Source organism: Lepidochelys kempii, chromosome 5 (assembly GCF_965140285.1).
Source record: "Lepidochelys kempii isolate rLepKem1 chromosome 5, rLepKem1.hap1, whole genome shotgun sequence".
NCBI classification, from domain to species: Eukaryota; Metazoa; Chordata; order Testudines; family Cheloniidae; genus Lepidochelys; species Lepidochelys kempii.
In genome coordinates this window covers 84,850,298-84,870,690 of record NC_136384.1, presented here as the reverse complement: position 1 = coordinate 84,870,690, position 20,393 = coordinate 84,850,298, and positions in this window count along the sequence as shown.

Genomic DNA, 20,393 nt, shown 5'->3' with positions numbered 1-20,393 from the left:
TTCACAATTATTTTAAAACTAATGTTCTTGGATGAATTTTCTGATCAGTGAGAAAGAAGTCTGATTATGAAATTCAGCTCCTTGAAATAAAAAGTCAATTCTCAATGCCAGACAAACGTATGTTCTCCCACGTATTCCAGATTAATTTGCCTACCTGATCTGTGGAAGTAAGGTTTCCAAAGTGTAAGACGGAGAGAGAAGAAGAAAGGCTTTTTAAACAATATCATACACTTTTTATTTAAACTCCTATGAGATACTGAAATAACTGAAATAAGTCTTAAGTTTTTGAAAGAGAGACACAGAAATGTATGTTTGGCATCACAGATTATCAAGTACAATTTTAAATGCCAGCTATTGCTCAGAAATGCAAGAATCAATATGGATCTAGGAGTTTCAGCTCATCTAAGCTGCAGTGTACATAACAGCACACCTACCAATACACTGGTAAAATCAGGCAAATGGTAGAAGCCATAAAACTTTATGAAAGTGACACATTTTCTATATTTTTTCCAAAATGCTGATTATAGGTGTCATAAATATAAAGGGAAGGGTAAACCCCTTTGAAATCCCTCCTGGCCAGGGGAAAGCTCCTCTCACCTGTAAAGGGTTAAGAAGCTAAAGGTAACCTCGCTGGCACCTGACCAAAATTACCAATGAGGAGACAAAATACTTTCAAAAGCTGGGAGGAGGGAGAGAAACAAAGGGCCTGTGTGTCTGTCTATATGCTGGTCTTTGTCGGGGATAGACCAGGAATGGAGTCTTAGAACTTTTAGTAAGTAATCTAGCTAGGTACGTGTTAGATTATGATTTCTTTAAATGGCTGAGAAAAGAATTGTGCTGAATAGAATAACTATTTCTGTCTGTGTATCTTTTTTGTAACTTAAGGTTTTGCCTAGAGGGGTTCTCTATGTTTTTGAATCTAATTACCCTGTAAGGTATCTACCATCCTGATTTTACAGGGGGGATTTCTTTATTTCTATTTACTACTATTTTTATTAAAAGTCTTCTTGTAAGAAAACTGAATGCTTTTTCATTGTTCTCAGATCCAAGGGTTTGGGTCTGTGGTCACCTATGCAAATTGGTGAGGCTTTTTATCCAACATTTCCCAGAAAAGGGGGGGTGCAAGTGTTGGGAGGATTGTTCATTGTTCTTAAGATCCAAGGGTCTGGGTCTGTAGTGACCTAGGCAAATTGGTGAGGCTTTTTACCAAACCTTGTCCAGGAAGTGGGTGCAAGGGTTTTGGGAAGTATTTTGGGGGGAAAGACGCGTCCAAACAGCTCTTCCCCAGTAACCAGTATTAGTTTGGTGGTGGTAGCGGCCAATCCAAGGACAAAGGGTGGAATATTTTGTACCTTGGGGAAGTTTTGACCTAAGCTGGTAAAGATAAGCTTAGGAGGTTTTTCATGTAGGTCCCCACATCTGTACCCTAGAGTTCAGAGTGGGGGAGGAACCTTGACAATAGGAATGGGTGAATCAATGCAGATAAGTTAAGAACCATCATAAACCTCCTCCCAGGGAAGGAATATATAAAAACTTCTCTTTAGTGGAGAGCAATCCCAAAGGCAAAAATAAACAACAACAACCCAGGTTAATCTACAGACGAGAGCATTAAAAATACTGGTCTTGTGCTTGCTGGTAGACCTGGCTGTTAGGATATAGATATACAGGCCTGTATGTAAAGGCCTATCCTCTAAGAATTTAGGTGTGTTCTTATCACTTCGTTAGTTATAGAGGTATAAAAGAAAGAATCAAAATCACTGTCTGCCGGTGTAAGGTTCTTCTCTTACTGTGACAGTCTGAGGCCCTGTTCTTGGGCTAAGGCCTTTGGCTAAGCAGCAGAGGCAGCCATAAGCTGGGAAGCGACCGGTCACCTCCTCACATTCCAAACTAGTCACATTGAAAGAAGGTGCTATTGGGCTGTTAGGAATACAATCCTGTCCTGATAATGCCTATCACCTCCAGAGAAAGGGAAGTGCCTAGAAGATGTAAACGGAAACTTAGTTTGATAGCATCCTGTCTGGCAAGAACTCATTTATCAATAGCTGGGATGTGAAATCCTCACGTCTGTATTGTTTTGTCATTGTAGTTCCCACTTTGCTATTGTTTGTCTGTATAATCTCTGTCTGGTTCTGTGATTGTTCCTGTCTGCTGTATAATTAATTTTGCTGGGTGTAAACTAATTAAGGTGGTGGGATATAATTGGTTAAATAATCATGTTACAATATGTTAGGACTGGTTAGTTAAATTTCAGGAAAATGATTGGTTAAGGTATAGCTAAGCAGAACTCAAGTTTTACTATATAGTCTGCAGTCAATCAGGAAGTGGGTGGGAAATGGGAACAGGGAATGGGGGTGGGGAAATGGGAACAGGGACACAGGTAAGCCTCTGTGGTGTCAGAGCTGGGAAGGGGGACACTGAGGAAGGAAACTGGAATCATGCTTGCTGGAAGTTCACCCCAATAAACATAGAATTGTTTGCACCTTTGGACTTCGGGTATTGTTGTTCTCTGTTCATGCGAGAAGGACCAGGGAAGTAAGTGGGTGAAGGAATAAGCCCCCTAACACTGGCTTTCTGCCTGTTGCTATCTTACCTTTAGCAAAGCCCAAATTCTACTAGAAGAGGATGTCCTTGGAAGTTGAAATGAGCTTGCATTATAGGATTATGTAAATAATAAACCCAACTCATCTGCTCAAGCATAATAATTATAGTCTTCCTCTTTGTTACAACAATTAGTATAATTTATCTCATATATGCCACAAACAATTGAGATAACTCACCACCACTCTTTAATACAAAAATTGCATTAAAAAAACATTACCTAGTGTAACCAATGATCACTGCAAACAACACCTGCCACTTACTCGTCCACCAGTTACAAAGCTATATTCCCCTGAAGGCTCTGGATCCTCTGGTCCCTCTACTCCACCTGCTGGTCCTCAGCCAGTGTCTCTGCTGTTCTGGATCTGAACTCTACTGGAAACCATATTGCATTGCAAGTATTGTACATATATAATAAATTACCATAGTTTAATCATAGTGGTGAAATGCATTTTTTTTCTGGAGATTAGAGTGTCAGAGTTATATATGCCTTGTGGGAAAAGTTGTACACTAATGGTCCAGTACTTTCTGATTATGGCTGTGCCAGGCAGATCCTGAAGTGCCATGAGTCATCAGTGATGCCTATGGAGTATACTGCAGTCCTATCACTTTACAGTTTAAATAATAGCTGTCTTTTCCAAAAGCAATAACTTCTTTATGTGTATTGATGGTCTTTTAAAGATGTTACTGCTTCAATAAAAAATTAACACTTGTTCACTTTCAAAACACTGCCTGTTACAATAATTCTGGCATGAGGACAAGCTTTAATTCTGTTATAAATCAACACATCTTAAAGCTCATGGGATAAATGTTATAGGAAGTGATTTGAAATCTATTATTCAAAATCTCTACTAAAATATTTCATTGCAAAGGGAGAGACATTTTGCAAACAGTACCTGGCATGGGAGATGTGTAGGCCCCAATCCATTGCATGGGAGAAGCAGGGAGGACCCTATAATTTTATGTTTGGGAGGGGAAGGAGTTGAAAGGGGGGAAATGGCTAGTTTTTGAGGTGATCGCTGTAAATGTAGGCTTTAGGATCAATAAAATATAGACAAGAGGTTAAACAAAGAACCAACAAAGGAATTCAGTCCTTTCCCCACATCCTTTAATCTATATCTGTTTAGATCGTAAATGTTATAGAAGGGACTTATCTTTATCATACAGCTTTGAGGCGTCCAACACACTTATGCACTAGATAAAAATAAATAATAGTAATAATTTGGGTTTTCTAATCATGCTACTTTTGCAACAAAATATAATATTTACTATGTATCTCTTCTCCTAAACTTCAGACAAACTCAGTTTGATTTCCTTAAATTATCCATAGTAAAATGAGCTCGCATGTTAGATAAAACTATTAATATCTGCTCTGCAGACAGTTGTATTTTTTGCTAGGTGGGGTATATATAGCTTCCCTGGTGTTCAAAACCTGAACTGGACAAGAATGTTGCTGACTATCAAAAACTAGAGGTTGTAATAGTTCTGGAGATGTGGACATCTATCCACTATGAACTTAACTGAGACCACTAACTCAGTTCATGTAAGTTACTGAATAGCCATCAGACGGTATATGTTTTTAGTCTCCAGGGCAAGGTGACTTGGAGATGAAAGGCACTTTGTTCCATATCTAATACCTTTAGCCAGCCTGATCTGCTTTATTAGTTCACTTTCACTGAATTCACTATAAGATTTCATATTCAGAAGACATTACGGTACATTTTAATCCAAATTTCACGAAGCATTTTTGGGTCTGTTCAAAATATTTCTCAAAGTAACAAGAAGCACAAACATCTTTGCTCAATACCGAATGTGTTTCTATCTCTGGTACTCCCTGGGCCGGATTCTGGTTTCATTTAGCCACTCTAAATCCAGAATAACCCCATTGACTTTACAGAGAACAACAACTTCTCCTCACATTCACCAGACTTTAGGTGTTTATTAATCACTGTTTCAGTCTCTGCATGTTTCTGTATTCCTTTGTGTGTGTAAAACAATCCCTCTGACAGTGCACTTTGTCTCACTGGCATTTCTTACACTATGTAAATACGCTCTGTTGCAAAGGCTTTCCTCATGGTGATATTCCATATGTGTATCTTTATGTGTTTTCCACCTAATGGAAATGAACATGAATACAAGCATTTGGAGCTGAAATTTTGAATGATAAACTCCCTGTTGGGCAAAATGTCTAAGATGAACATGTAGTCATGAAAATCAAAAGTGCTCATTGTTTGATCAGAATTGTCTGAATGATTGAGGTACAGTATTTTTCTGCTGCACATCCTTCCAACGTAACCACATTCTAATGTGGGTGAATGTCTATAATAAATATTGCAAAGTAGATTTTTAAATATCAAGGTATTTTCAAAGAAAAACAGTCTTTTTACATTTCTTTGGCTGTTTTGTTCTATAAAAGGTATAGGAGATCTAACCAGACACTTGATGTGACTTTATCTGTTTCGGCACTGAGACAGCAGGGCATTCAAGTACATTCTTCATTTTAACTTCAAGTCAATGGGATTTAAGCATGTGCTTAAGTGCTTTGCGATAGCCTTGTGTGTACACATACTGAGTCTAATACTCCTTTCGCATGGATTGTGTATAGTTGTAGCTCAATTGACTTCTGTGAAGATGCACTGATTTATTAATGTGGATGAGAGGAGAATCAGGTCCATCATTCCCTGTGAGGTGTCTAGAAGCTCAGCAATCACAATGTTAACATGAGCATATTTCATATTCAAACAGTATAAGGCAGGAAATCTTTAGAGCAAGTTGTGGAGTCACACTGTTGTACATGGACTCCTTTAAAATAATGAATTAAAACTTTCTTAAAACCAAACAAGCCATGTTCCTGTTTCAATTGAAAAGATGGAGTGTAATTAACCCAAATATCTGGACAAAATGTTCATGAAATAGCAGTATCGCAAAAAGGTCAAAGACCACAAAGGCTGGCAGGACATTCTGGAGAAACATTAAAAACTTTTTAGAAGTTTAGATTTTCTTACTACCTACAGAATATTAATATTTGGTGTTTGATACTTGATATGCCATTTGAGTAAAAAGTAAGCACCTGAGCATGGGATGCAGCCATGTGATTCCTGATATTAAAGGGGGGAAACTTGCAACTCTGTCCACATGTACCATGTGGAAAATCTTCAAAAGCCTGCAGCTGGAAATCCTTAGCTGCTTTTTATATGAACACTTTCCACGTACAGACCCCAACACCTACACTTTTTGAAAAAGTAGAGCAAGTCAATACATAAAATATATGTTCACAAATGTACATCACGATTGTGATTAGAGTTACCATGAGTGCAGGAGCAAATTGGGGAACTGCTGCCCAAATACTGTATCTAGTTTGGCAATAAGAATCTCAGGCTTCGATCTTTACAAATTTTGTTCCAAATATTTGTATTATGTGGGTAGAAGTAGTTCAGTAGAAGCCAGTTCAGCTATAAAGAAAGTTTTTTTAAAAAAGTATTCTTAAATCTATTAAAGGAATCCATTAACACCAATCTTGCTATTTTTATTACAATAGGATCTAGAGACCCCGACAGAAACTGGAGACCATTTGGGCCAGGTGCTGAGCATACACATAGTTCCTAAACAGATTACAGTTTAGTACACAAGAAAGGCCGTGGGTGGGAAAAGGGAGTATTGTTATCCCTTTTTTTACAGATGAGGACCTGAGGTACAGACATGTAAATGATATGTACAAGTTCACAATGGGAGTCTGCAGCAGAGTTGGGAATAACCAACATCTCCTGAGTTCCAGTGCAATGTCTAATTCAGAAGAACAATCCTCCCTGTCTTGGCCTTGTCTTGTTTTCCAAAATGTGCCATGTTTACATAACTCTTAAACCAGGTCAGTATGTACCAAAGAATGTTCATTAGCAATTCAATTGTTTTAGAGTTGCAATTCCATGTTTTGTTGCTTTTAAAAAGCAGTGATTATGTTTGTTGATCTTCAGGATCAAAGGGCTTCTTAGGATATTTGTGTCAAAAAAAGATTGCAAATTTCCTGTTTCTGATTCTCTTTTCTTTCAAAAAAGAAAATAGGAAAGTAAAGGGCAAAGGGAAAAGTGCTATATATTGTTGAGCTCTGTAGAATTTTTACATGAAGTTCATTATCAACTTTTATTTTTTAATTAGAGCTTTTGAGCATTTTTGCTCCTTCTTAAGAACATAGGAACATAAGATCGGCCATACTGGGTCAGACCAAAGGTCCATCTAGCCCAGTGTTCTGTCTTCCAACTGTGGCCAATGTCAGGTGCTACAGAGGGAATGAACAGAACAGATAATCATCAAGTGATCCATCCTGTCGCAGATTCCCAGCTTCTGGCAAACGGTAAGTATTTGTCAATGTTACTGGGTCAACATGATCACCATAGTTTGTGCTCCACTTCTCTCATGGGAGGACCAATTCCCATCACTGTGATCTGCTGATATCCTTTTGTTTCCTTTCACCTTATATCACATTTGACTCAGCAATTATAGGAAAGAAATTGTCTTCAGTCAATCAGCAGAATGTTTGAGTACTCTCCTGTTGCCTTTTTATTTCTGTTCTACTTATGGCAGTTCCTGTGACATGTGTTTTGATTACTTAACAGTGAACGTGTTAAAAAATAAAAACCAAACAATCCCCCCCGCCCCCCCACCCAACAGCTGTATGAATGCCACAAGATTCAGAGGCCTAGGTTTGTTGGGACAAAGATTCACATATCTGGATTCTTGTTAGGTATGCAAACTATCTATGGTCATTTCCAGTAAGTCTGGTTCCACAGCCTGTGTTGGCCTTGATTCACCACTATCTTGTACCTGACATATACATACAGCGATGCATTGTGCTGGTAAAATATTGTTAAATGAGAATGTTGAAGTTTTCAGCTCACTTTGCGCTCCTTAGGCAAATATGTAAATGATCCACCAAGTGCATAACGGTACAGAATCAGTCCCTTTGTCTGCTTGCACAGACAATCTGTTGTCTCTTTGCCAGCAGGCTTCTTTTCTACTTAGGGTATGGGAAGTGCATGATGATGGAGAAATCAGTGGGACTGTTAGTGGCTCATGGGGATCATAGGAAAGAGCAGGGACCAAGTTATAACATCCCACATCTCCCTTCCTAGATGGAGCGTTCTTATCCAAACTTTTTTGACCTTAATAAAAAGATTTTGGTTTGGAGTTCAGTTCAATGGATAGGCAAAGAGTTCGGTCAGTTCTTGTTTTAACCAACTACTTGGCCTAACCCTAATTATTTAGTATAAGGTACGTGTTAAGCCTTCCTCAAATACTTTCAAATTAATAACGTACAGACTCTGACATTACCTGGGATGCTTAATTTTCGATTATGCAGCAGCACAATTTTGGGCATAAGTTCATTTTAGCTCCTTTTCTGCATAGATATTAAATGCAACATACTATATATAGTAATAAAGGGATTCCTCTCTAGCCATATGAACACGTGCACCTGGTAGTATTTGTGCAGAATAATACAGACTTTTGAACTGAAGGGACTAGTATATTAAATGTTTTGCTAGTGATGGGTAAATGTCAAATAGATTATTGGTTCACTTAAGGTCCCTAAAATTTCTCTTTATGCTGGCTGGAAGTCTCAAAGAACACTGACATCTTTCTCATTAGATTTCTAGGCATTGTTCTTTTCATCACAGTTGGAAATATGGTACTGCAAAACAAATGAGCAAACACCTAAGAAACCAGTTGTTCCCACTGCATTTCTCTATTTCCATTATTGATCTTGACCAAAACCAAGAAATACAGAGGAGTGGAGAAACTTAAAAAAAAGTTTTTTAGCCTTTGTCAAAGCTCAGAAGAGCTCATATTTATATTTGAGGTGAAGGTCCTAATCAATGTGAGCCTGATCAAAAGCCCACTGAACTCAATGGAAGTCTTTTCGTTTATTTCAGTTGGCTTTGGCTTGGACCCTATTTCGTCCAAACCAGTCTGCTTATCTCTCTCTGGTATCACTCTGATTTACAATGTCACTATAGTGGGGCGGCTGCCCCACTCCAGGAGAGCAGGGGTTAAAAGCAGCCCTTGGAGAAGGCTGTGGCTGGGACCCAATTAGAAAAGGGGTTAAGAGCAGCCAAAGCTGTGGCCACATGCAATCAGGGCTAAGGGAGGAGCTGGGAGAGTCTCACTCCAGCCTTGGAGTGGGAAGGACCTAGCTGCCTGAAGGAGCACAGGGTACCTGAAGCAGAGCAGTGCTGGGGAAGGGCTGGCAGGGCTGGGGAGCTCTAGCCTGGTGAGTCCCCAGGCTGAGGCCTTATTGCAAAGGCCTAAGGAGGTACTGGGGCTTCAGGGAGACAGCTGGGCCAAAAAAGGAAGCAGGTCCAATCCTCTTGCCAATGATGAGTGGCCATTACAGACTGCAGTCTGTCTCAGAAGAAGGAGATGATGACTGGCAATAGCCACTGAGGCAAGGTGGGTTTAAAGAGTTGGGGGTTCCCCTGGGAGGGGAGACCCAGAGTGTGGGGACTGCTGCGGGGCAGAACCCAAGGGTAAAGGGCACTGGGGTCTGGGAGGGACATGGGGGCCTGAGGCAGAAAAGACACTAGCCAGCAGGAGGCGCTCCAAGTGCTGGTATCAAGCTAATTCCCAGAGTGACCAACAGGAGGCGTTGCGGCAGTGAGTCAGCAATCTGCTACAGTCACTCTAATTAATTATGGATTTTTCCCTAAATTCTCTTATGGAATTAACATTTATACTCCTGAATGCAAAGAGACAAATATGAACATTTTTCTTTTTGTCTGCTGCTTGAAGATAAAGGCAAAATCAATAGAAATGCCACCATTCCCTGCAGCTACCCTTTAGCCTTGACTTGGATCCTACTTTTCTCATGCTGAGATGCAATTGAGTACTTTTGTCAGCTTAGTGCTGTTCCCACTGAGCAAAGTTGAACAAGTCAGTGAAAGTAAGGGGTGTATTTTTATGGTGTTGAATTACTGCTTCTCTAGGGACTGAGATGAAACTGCCAAATTTACTTTGAAGTCATGCAAGAAAAGCTGGTCCTAAACTAACACTCCAGCTTTCATCTATCAAGGACCTCCTGTGTGAAAGTCATAATATAAAACCAACAACTGCAGAGTTTTGTGAAATAGAAAAAAGAAAAGGAGTACTTGTGGCACCTTAGAGACTAACCAATTTATTTGAGCATGAGCTTTCGTGAGCTACAGCTCATTTCATCGCGAAAGCTCATGCTCAAATAAATTGGTTAGTCTCTAAGGTGCCACAAGTACTCCTTTTCTTTTTGCGAATACAGACTAACACGGCTGTTACTCTGAAACCTGTGAAATAGAAAGAATCCCCTGTAAAACTGAGATCTTTTTACACTGCAAATAATAATCAACCATCTTTGTCACATCTTACACATGATAAAAAACCTACAAATCCCCCAGAAAAGAGATTTCTTGAAAGAGGTTCTGTAACAATATATATAGTATATTGTATATAGTGTAGTGAGGAGGCCCAAACTCCTTGTCCGTGTTGTTTGTTTACAGTAGATCCTAGAGGCCTCAACCAAGGTTGGGGCTACATTTTGCTCAGTGCTGTAGTTCACATAGCAACAGACTGTCCTTTCCCCAAATATAGGGGCAGCTGGTTTTAGAGTTAATGGGGCTAAGCCCCACCAATAATGCCACTGCTGTGTAGTGTGGCTGATGTACAGGTAAGCCAGTACCACCTGTAGTCACCAGAAACTCTGGGCCAGGCTGAAACTGCTTTACCCCAGCAGAATGCAGTGCATCTGGCTGTCATCAGGGAGTCTTGCTGAGGATGGAGCACATAAAGCCTATTGCAGATGTGGAAGGGGGCATACAGCAAGCAATACAAGCTTTCATGGAACTAATTGAGATCTGAGGCAGAGTTACATGGCTGTCTGCACATGCTTCCTGCCCAGGTCCTAGAATTCTTGCAGCATGTGAGCTACAAAAAGCAAAAGAAAGAGGCATGGAGTGGGGAATGCAGGTTTCTGTTGGGTAACATCAGAATGTAGGGTTCTGTTGCCATAGTGCTCCCTGCTGCTTCTCCTCCTGCTTCTTCAGGCCCAACAATAAGTAAGGGGATGGGGGCGCCGATCTTGGTGTGGTGATGGTGGATGTCAGGCAGGAGTGGAAAGGGTTCAATTTGTGTCACAGTGTGAGGATGGGGGGTGCTATTTTGAGCCTGGATGTGTCTGATGGAAAAGGATTCAAAAGGGAGGGTGTTGGTTTCTGAGGTGTGGAGAGGTTACCTAGGAAGAGTGTGGATTCTCAGCCTGGCATATAGTTATATGGTAAGGGTGGGGAGAGATTTCTGAGAATTTGGGGGTTGGGGAGGTTCTAGGCTGGAAGGGGAGAGCTTTGTACGAGCAGGGTTGAGTGCAGGCAGAATGGAGTCAATTACTGAACAAGGGTGTGGCTGAAATGGTGGCATTGGACAGGGGATGGCAGGGTTAGTGCTAGATTGAGTGGGTAGACCAGGGATCGGCAACCTTTGGCGTGTGGCCCATCAGGGAAATCCACTGGTGGGCCGGGACGGTTTGTTTACCTGCAGCGTCCGCAGATTCGGCCGATCGCAGCTCCCACTGGCCACGGTTCGCCATTCCAGGCCAATGGGGCTGCGGGAATCGGTGGCCAGCACATCCCTTGGCCCTCACTGCTTCCTGCATCCCCCATTGTCCTGGAGAGGCAAACCACAGCCAGTGGGAGCTGCGATTGGCCGAACCTGCAGACGCTGCAGGTAAACAAACCGTCCCGGCACGCCAGCAGATTTCCCTGATGGGCCACGTGCCAAAGGTTGCTGATCCCTGGGGTAGACTATGAGACAACAGTGAGGGTGCTACAGAGAGATAAATACAGTCATCTCCAGCCTTGTCCTGCATTATGCATCCCCAGTGAGTGGGGATGGCATGGGTGGGGGTACCCTCCTTTTCCTACTTGGCCAACAAGCTCCTTTACCTCCCACCCAAATAATTCTCTGAACAGTGTTCCAGGTTTTCCACTTTGAAAATAAGTTCACCTTGCAGGAGAGAGTAGGAATTTGGGAGGGTTACCTGCAGCACCACCAGTTATTCTGGTAACTGTTCAAGGAGCATTCATTTTAAATAGACAAGACAAAAGGAGTATTATTTTTATCTCAGTTTTTCACATGAGGAACAGAGAGATTGTGATTTGCTCAAGGTCACACACAGGTTGTGGCAGAACTCGGAAATTAACGTTGTTCATAGAGTGCCAGTCCAGTGACTTAAACACAAGGTCATCCTTCCTCTGGTTTAGTTTGATGTACCTACTCTGAAGCATATGTATCCATTCTTGAGAAGTTAAATACTTGTTTTGGAGAAATAATGTATTTTAAAATCAAAAGACTATTATTTATTATAAAACCAAGTAAAGGAATATATATGCATCATTTCTCTAAGCCAAAGCAAGAAACTTAGGGACAAATTTATTTGGAGTTACCCCTTGTCTATGGGATTTTAAAAAAATATTTTAAAAGTTAAAATATAAGCAGCTCAGGATGTTCCTATTCAAATGCACACTTCGTGTGCTATTAAATACATATTTTAATTATATTTCAAAGCATAAAATATATTAACAAGGGAAATGGATGAGTAATACTATCTATTTATCAAATGACTGAGTTGCCTATTTTCTGTTCAACTTCCAATTTTAATTGCCATTGAATGTGCTTTAGAACTATTTTCAGCAAGAGATTTTAATGTTAAAGTTTTCTCTCTTAAGCTAATTCAACTTGTAAGATGCAATAAAACAACACTGATTTCTAGGTTCTAAGGAATCATAATTGAATCTAAAGAAATTACACTGATAAAAGACAGCTGTAACCATATATATACACCTCTTAAATCTGTTTATTTCATGCTTTCTTGATGGTAATGGAATGTGCAGTCTTTTATTAAAATATCTTTTTATTAAATAGTCTAACTTTGATTAAAAGCTTTAGGCAGCATTCTATAATTGGAGCACCTTATTTGTCTAGGGCTGCAGTAGCTTATACATTAAGGGGATGGAACTGCAGGATTGTAGGAGAAAAAGCAGCCAGCCCAGGGTATAAGGTAAAGCTTGTACTCTTATGTTGGTTGCTTTTCACTCCAGCTTTCCAGTCTAGTAAAGTTTACCTGTTTTCCCCCACACGCATTTTATCCCACTTTACTAATATATATCATTTACATCTTCATTTGCTATCAGATTTTGACCCATTCTGTACATCCCTAGGCTAAATCCATCACTGATTAGTGGAGTTATGTCTCCTTAAAAGTCATTGTAATTCTGTTTGTAATAGTGCTAAATGTGACTTATGTATGAAGAAAACCAACATTTCATCTAAGATATGTTCCCTCTGTCCCTGTTGATTGTTTACCTGATAGATGCTTGTTCTTCATGTAATTTGTTCTTACTAATAGCTACTACATCACTGCCATCACTGACAATTTTATTTGAAACTGTCAGTTTCCATTACAAACTATATTTTTCATGGTTTTTTTTATGACTGAGCTGTGAAAATTCACTGCAGGCTTAAATTCTTATTGCTGTTCCTCTTATTAACATCATGACATACAGAATCTGCCTGAGAGGAAAGTTATGTACTTGTTTTCAAAGTAATCATATTTTTGTTACTTAAGAGCTGATGAATTTTTGAAGATAATGCAAACCAGATACTATACTATAAATACCAAGAAATTAATTGTTTTTCTTTCTTTCTACACTGGAAAAATACAACACAATTATTTTTTCTATAGGCTACATCATATTGTACACCCATCCTTGTAGGAGCACAGACCAAGCATCTGCACCAGTGAAGTCCCACTTATACCTTCAAAACAAGACCAAAACCAAAATCAGATTTGAATTTTAAAGAAAGAAATTTGGAAAGCAACTGATGCCAAAGACAGTTATAGAATTGGAAGGGGTGGGACTCTAAAATTATTTACTCCACCTTCCTCTCTTTGCAGGATTGTTCTCTATTGCATATTTACTAGTGCTTGTCTCAATCTAGTTTTGAAGGTGCCAATGATGGGATTTCACCACTTCCCTTGGGTGTCTTTCATAACCTAATTTTTTTTTGTCAAGACAACAAAAGATCATGGTGTTCTGTTCAATTGTTTCTCCTTTTTTTATTTCATCCCTTTACTACAGGTTATTCCCCCTTGCACTACATTAAATAATTAATCTCCATTCTCCCTGGTGAATATCCTTCCAGTAGTTGCAGACTGCCATCGTGTAACTCTTTGAATCTTTCTTCCTAAATCCATTTTTTCTCCAGTTTGTCAACACTTCTTTGGTAAAGAGGTGCCCAGAACTGAATGCAGCTTCCAGTACAGCCTAATGTGAGTCATACAGAAAAGACATTACTATTTTGCCACTAAGGATATATCTACACTGCAGGTTTCAGAGTAGCAGCCGTGTTAGTCTGTATTCGCAAAGAGAAAAGGAGTACTTGTGGCACCTTAGAGACTAATACATTTATTTGAGCATAAGCTTTCGTGAGCATCCGATGAAGTGAGCTGTAGCTCATGAAAGCTTATGCTCAAATAAATTGGTTAGTCTCTAAGGTGCCACAAGTACTCCTTTTCTATCTACACTGCAGTTCGTGTAGATATACCCAAGCTATCTTTAATCTAGCCAGCTCAGGTTTCAGAGCAGTGAAGCTGTGGCAATGCAGATTTCAGCCTGGGTTGTACAAGCCCACCCAAAACCATGGGTAATTACTTAGATGGCTCCATTACACTGCTGCTGCTATGGCTCCCCTGCTGTGTTACCCAAGCTAGCTGGGTGAAAGCTATTTCGGTATGTCTACAGGAGCTGCCATCACACTCCATGCTGCAGTTCCAGTCTCAACGAGTGATGCTTCTACTTGTCAAGCCCCAAACGGCTTGGTCTCTTTTGCTATCATGTCACAGTGCAAATCACTGTCTCTATCGCTCCTATAGCTCATTGAGCATTACATCTCCCCAGGTTTCTCCCTCCCATTTAATAGCTAGCACTGGATTGAATGAAGAAGAGAGGAATTTCATTCTGTTGTACTCCGCTAATGTTTTGAATATCTCTAGATCTGTATTATTTCTCTGTCCCAGTGTTTTCCCAGCTTCTCTCAGATTATGGTTGTGTCCTCAGAGTATTTCATCGGTGTACCGTATGCTTTCTTTTCTCAGTCATTAGGGTTCTATTATGACTCTCTGGTCCAGGGGTGCCTCTGATCCCCCCTCCTTAAATAGCACCACCTGACTAGGGCTCCCAGCAGCGATTTATAATTGTTTTGTGGCAGAGCAGGCAATAACGGAGGGATGGGGGTTGGGGAGAGTGCTGAGGGAGAACAATTGCTAAAGCTGTTCTGTAGGTGTAGTCTGCACCCTTCCAGTGCCGCTCTGTGGAGGGCATGGCTAGGCTGTGAACTTTCAGTTGTACTGTATTACAAAGTACATTGCACAAGGTGTCTCCTTCTGCCTCCCCGTTTTGCTCCACTGGCAGCTCTTGGCCTTCTTGCTCCTCTCTCTCTTTCCCCTCCAAGAAGCAGAGAGGCCTCTGAGGAAGTGACCCCAGGAATTTAGAGTAGTTTTTAGTTAGGGGACAAGTGAGAAGGAAAGCAGCAGGCTCAGCTACTACATTGTTCACAAGAGGGCAGTGGGGAGGTGGGAGAGAGCTGTCGCACTCTTCACAGGCTGGGAGGTTGTATTCCCTCTCACCACAAACCCCTCCTGTCAATTAAAAAAAAGTAGCAGCTTAATCTGCTACCTCTCTCCAACTCCCCTCCTCTTGGAAAACAAACTTCAGCTCCTGGGCTGCTGAGCTCCCTTACTAGCTTCTCTTGGTTCTTACAGAAGCAGAAGGGGTCCTAGAGCTATTGCAGGGGGAAGAAGAGCATCACCAACGATCTCCATTGGGTAGTAATACCGGAGCGCTGCAGTTATGATGCAGTGGGTAACAGAACTCAGATGTTCCTCATTCCGCCATCTGTTACACATTTCAATAGCTTATGTCCATTGAAAGGTACAGCTATGCCACTGCCTCACTCCAGCATGCAGAGTTGCTAGCTGGCTTCCCACTTCCATGCATTGTTCTCAGAGCAACCAAATCATTCCTTTTTTCTCCATGGGTGCATAGTGGGGACAGACGCTTTCTATAGCCCCTTCTCATTTGGCAGATCTGCGCATGGTGGCCATAACTTAGCCCTTAACAATTGTATCAGAATTTAACCCTTAATGAGCCAGTGCAGAATCAACAATTGTTCTATTGCATCAAAGGGCTCCACTGATGACCTCATCAATTTGCAGAGGCGCCTCCAAGCATTCAACTGATAACATCTATGCATCCACTCAGCATCCCTTATCCCTCATTCCTAAGTCAGCTAGTGTTGGGGAAGGACATCCCAGGGAAATGGTGCCAGTAGTGCAAGGGGCCTACCATCAATCAAACATTGGCCCCTCCCCTGACCTGTCAGGCTCTGCCCACCTGTCACCCTAAGACCTGCTCCTCTGGGGTATTACGTCCAGGGTCAAGATGGACACATGACCGGAAGCAAGGGTTGGCATGTGACCCCCTCTAAGAACTCCTCCCACCATCCTCTACCAATCGGGGTGGATCTTTCCCCAGTAGGACCACCCCAAGGGGAGATTTGACCAATTGGGAGAAGTTCTGGGGTCATGTGACCAGTCTAAGAATCCCCCCACACACACCCTCTACCAATTAGAGCACAACACCCCTCCCCCCCCATTAAGTCCCAGTGCCATATGAAAGAGGCCATCTCATTCCAAGAACATGTGTTTTAGAAATTGTGGAAATGCTCATAGGAAACATGGACTTCTTCACCACCTCCATGAGAACTTCAGAATTTGTTTTAGCTCTGAGGGCCTTCGACTGCCTGCAGGGAAATCGGTACAGAGGAAGAGGGAGCGGCCAAGGGGAGCCCTTTGGCTCAGGCATTGATGGATACACCAGAACCCAACCCTGAAACCCAACCACTTGTAAGGAAGACCGATGAGCATGATGGCCTCTTGTCATCCACCCCCTGGAGGAGGAAGGCGACTGCAGCTCATGGGAGTCACCAGCAGACAAGGTGAACAGAAAAGATGTTGCTTAAGTAAATGAATGATTAAGAAGTGACAGTCGAGAATGAGGTGTAATGGGGTAGGAACCGAGCTGGGGTTGCGTAAATCTAAAAAAACAGGTGTGGGTGTACAGTTGTTTCTTTTCTGAAAATCTCTCAACAGCTCAACAATGGCTACTGGTACCACCATGAAATCTGAGCAAGCTACAGTGGATGACCAGTTCCTTGCTGGTATAGTGACAGCGACAGAGTGATCCTGGGAACCGGTACAAAATCAAGTTCTGTCAGTGTGGGAAATAAAGCCAAATTTTTAGCACCCCCCCCCCCCAAATCACCTGCCCCTTAGTTAATCAGCTTCCCAGGAAATAAATAATCAATACTTTCAAAAGAGTTAGTATTTTCAGCTACGTTATCTATCTTATTTTTCTCTACCTTACTCCTATTTAAGTTACTGATTTGAATCAGACTAAGACTGGTCCCTTAATGATAATCAGTCAGTTATGGTGGGGATGTGAGGGGGGTTCCAATTCCATTCTTCTCTCTTCTATAATTTCTAACTAGTTGATAATTGATGCCTCCAATTATAATTGGAAGGTAGGCAGTTTTCATGTTGAATTTTGCCAAAGTTTTGTTGCTGTCAGACCACATGCATATTACTTTTATCTTTTCAAAATTAAATAGATTCTATATAAATGGCTTCATGTGGATGAGTGCTTTACAGAAATAGCAATAAATAAATTGGGTGGCTGGCCCTTTAAGAGATGTTGGGTCTAGCTGTGACTCATCAGCTGCATCCCAGCTGAGGCCAGGGGTCAGGTTGTCACAATATAACTGCCCCCCCAGGGGGTCCCCTGGGGAAGCACCAGAGTTATATATTGCTAATGCTGTTATATGTAGTGGAAAGGATCTCAGGAGAGGTGAAGGTATGAGTGTGGAGTGAAAGATTTCTTTGCAGGCTGCAAGAGGCTGAAGGAGAAAGGAATGGGTTAACTCGATGTTCCAGATAAACCCGAAGATAAGAAGTTGACTCCTGCCCAAGGCCACGGCACACTCTGTTACCTCCCAAGAAAGACGGGGGCCAAGATTCTAACCCCGACCAGCCGTGAGAAAGGAGCGTTGCTGAACAAAATTGTAGGGGCTGTGAAAACGAGTGAGATGGCGAAGGTCAGCGAGTGAAAAATAACTCACGTCCTTGAAGCCGGTGTGTTTTGGGAAAGCTGAGGAAGCCACGGAAAGCCGGTTCAGACTGGTACAAAGAGCACGGGGGACAGAGGTCCCTGAACGGAATGCCCCCAGAAGAACCAAGGGCTTAAAAATCCTCCCAAGAGCCAAGGCAGGTAGGAGATCAACAGCGGACCCCTGGATGACCCCAGTCCCGTCTACACTTCCCCCTCTTCTTCTTACATTAAACCCAGGCTTGGCCAGCCTTGGGTAGTAAGTGTGTGAGTATGAAAGGGGGTTAGGGCTTGGGGCACTAATGCTTTCTTCCTTCCTCTGAGTGATGTGGGGAACCCCCAGCACTCTCCGCTGTTATTTATTTATTTTATTTTATTATTAAAGCTTTAAACTCAGTTACTTGGTGTGCACCATCATCTCCTCCCCTAACAATCCTGCGGCCTCAGCCTGATCACTGATGCCTCAGGCAGGTTGGTAACATAAATCTGTCATGGGGTGAGAGCTTGAAGATTGCCTGGTCCTCATAAAAGACAGCAAATAAATCAGCTGAGTGGTGAGAATTAATTAACTAGCCCACCAACTTTTTCCTGAAAAGAAAGGGACTAAATCCTGTGGCTGTAGAGTGTGGGTTTTGTGCATGGGCTGGTGAATTGGCCCAATGGCTTACAGTCCCGCTTTGTAATCATTTTTGTTTGCTGACTATAACTCCCTGAGTAAATAACCCTTCCTTTTACCTATAATATCACATATGATATGTTCTTATCAACAGCAAACATTAGTGCAGTTTGGTCTGATGACTGACTATTGATTTTCCACCCTTGTAAATAAAGTCAGCATCTTGATCTGTTCTTGGTGCTTCCTGAGGAAATAGTCATTGAAAGAAAAATCTTTAACTGAGGGCACTGACCTATTCTACTTATTTATATCCTTCTGCTACCCCAGTCCCTGTCATATTATGGGCTGGTGGTTGGGAACCAGAGGGCTACTAGGGGCTGGATTTTAAAAGGTGCCTAAAGATACAGGTGGGTGCCTAGTGCAATTTACAAAAGCCCCTAAGCAGGTTAAGCACCACTGAGCTAGGCAACTATATACTTAAATACCTTTGAAAATCTCACTTCGGGTGACTAGCAGAAGGCATCGCCCCAAATGAGGAAAGGAAGCGACAGTGGTGGCCAGTAATAATGACAAAAAACTTGCAGGTTGCCTGTGCTGCTGTTGTCAATCTAATTATAGTACTGGATGGGGTGCTTTAAGGACCAGGGGAGCAAAATGCTGAGCTGTGAGGTACTTGGGAGCTCATGTAAAAGCTAGAGAGAGAAGACCAGGTGCAGATGGAGCTCATGCGTATGTTGTAGTGAGTGGTACTGTGGTATGATCTTAGTCTTTCTCAGGATAATCTAGCTGTGAGTCATCTGCAGAGGAAGCCCTCTCCTCTAGATCCTCCTATGTATGCACAAGAACATTTGCCACATCCTCTGCAATCAAAATGGCACCTTCAGTTCCTGACTTCCTGTTTTTTCCAGTCAAACTGTGAAAATTAGATGGAATTTTTTGTGTAGCAGTTTTCTGTAATCTTTCATTCTATGAAGTGCCAGGTTGTGAAGCAAAAGCTGTGTTGGTGAGGGGTGTGTTAGACCTGTCCTGCAGCATCCAAATGAGGCCTAAATATATCTTACTGGAAGGCAAGAAATCTTTTTACTTCCACTTCTACTATGAGTTCTTCATTTGTTCATTTTATGTGGTGACAGACCAGTGCAAACACTGCTTAATACAGCAGGGGCACGGTGGTCTTTCAGAAAACCCTTTTGTACATAGGCTGTTATAGATATCTGGCTGCACCCTTAACAGCTTGGCATTTAGATATTGTGTTGATGGATTGGATAGATACATAGCTAATAAGGTGCTGCTGACATATCTAATGTTAATAATGATAGATAATGACAAGAAAAAATAGAAAACCATGTATTAAATAAATGCACTTGACAGATTAGAAAATAGCATGCTTATGTATATGGAATGTCAGTGGGACTCAGTTACGACAGCAATTAATTAAATGAGACATTTAAATATAAATGTTCATGCCCTTTTCAATGAGGGTAGAGCATGGTGGATTGATTTAAAACAAAGCAATTTAAGTCACCAATTTTAATCATGATTTAAATCAACAAGCAGGAAATCTTGATTTAAATAATTGATTTAAATGTGTTTTGTATTTGTACTTTTTAGTATTTTCCTAAAAAGAGGTTGCTTCTCATTGGTTGGTAACAATTTAAAACATGTTAATTTTGCAATTAAATATAGCCTTTACCCTAAATTTGGTGCTGCTTTTTGCTAACCAGAAAGACACACTACATCTACACACATTTATTTAAGCAATTATATAGCTTAACTCACATTTATCGAGATTCTTAAATGTTTACATTTTTTGTATTAGAAAACGGTGACTCGTGTATAGATGGTCATTAATGTTTTACTTGTGATTGGGGCCAAGCTCTGTTTGGATGGAACTTCAAAATCAATTAGAAATGCACAAACCAGCATTTTAATGTTATTAAATAAAA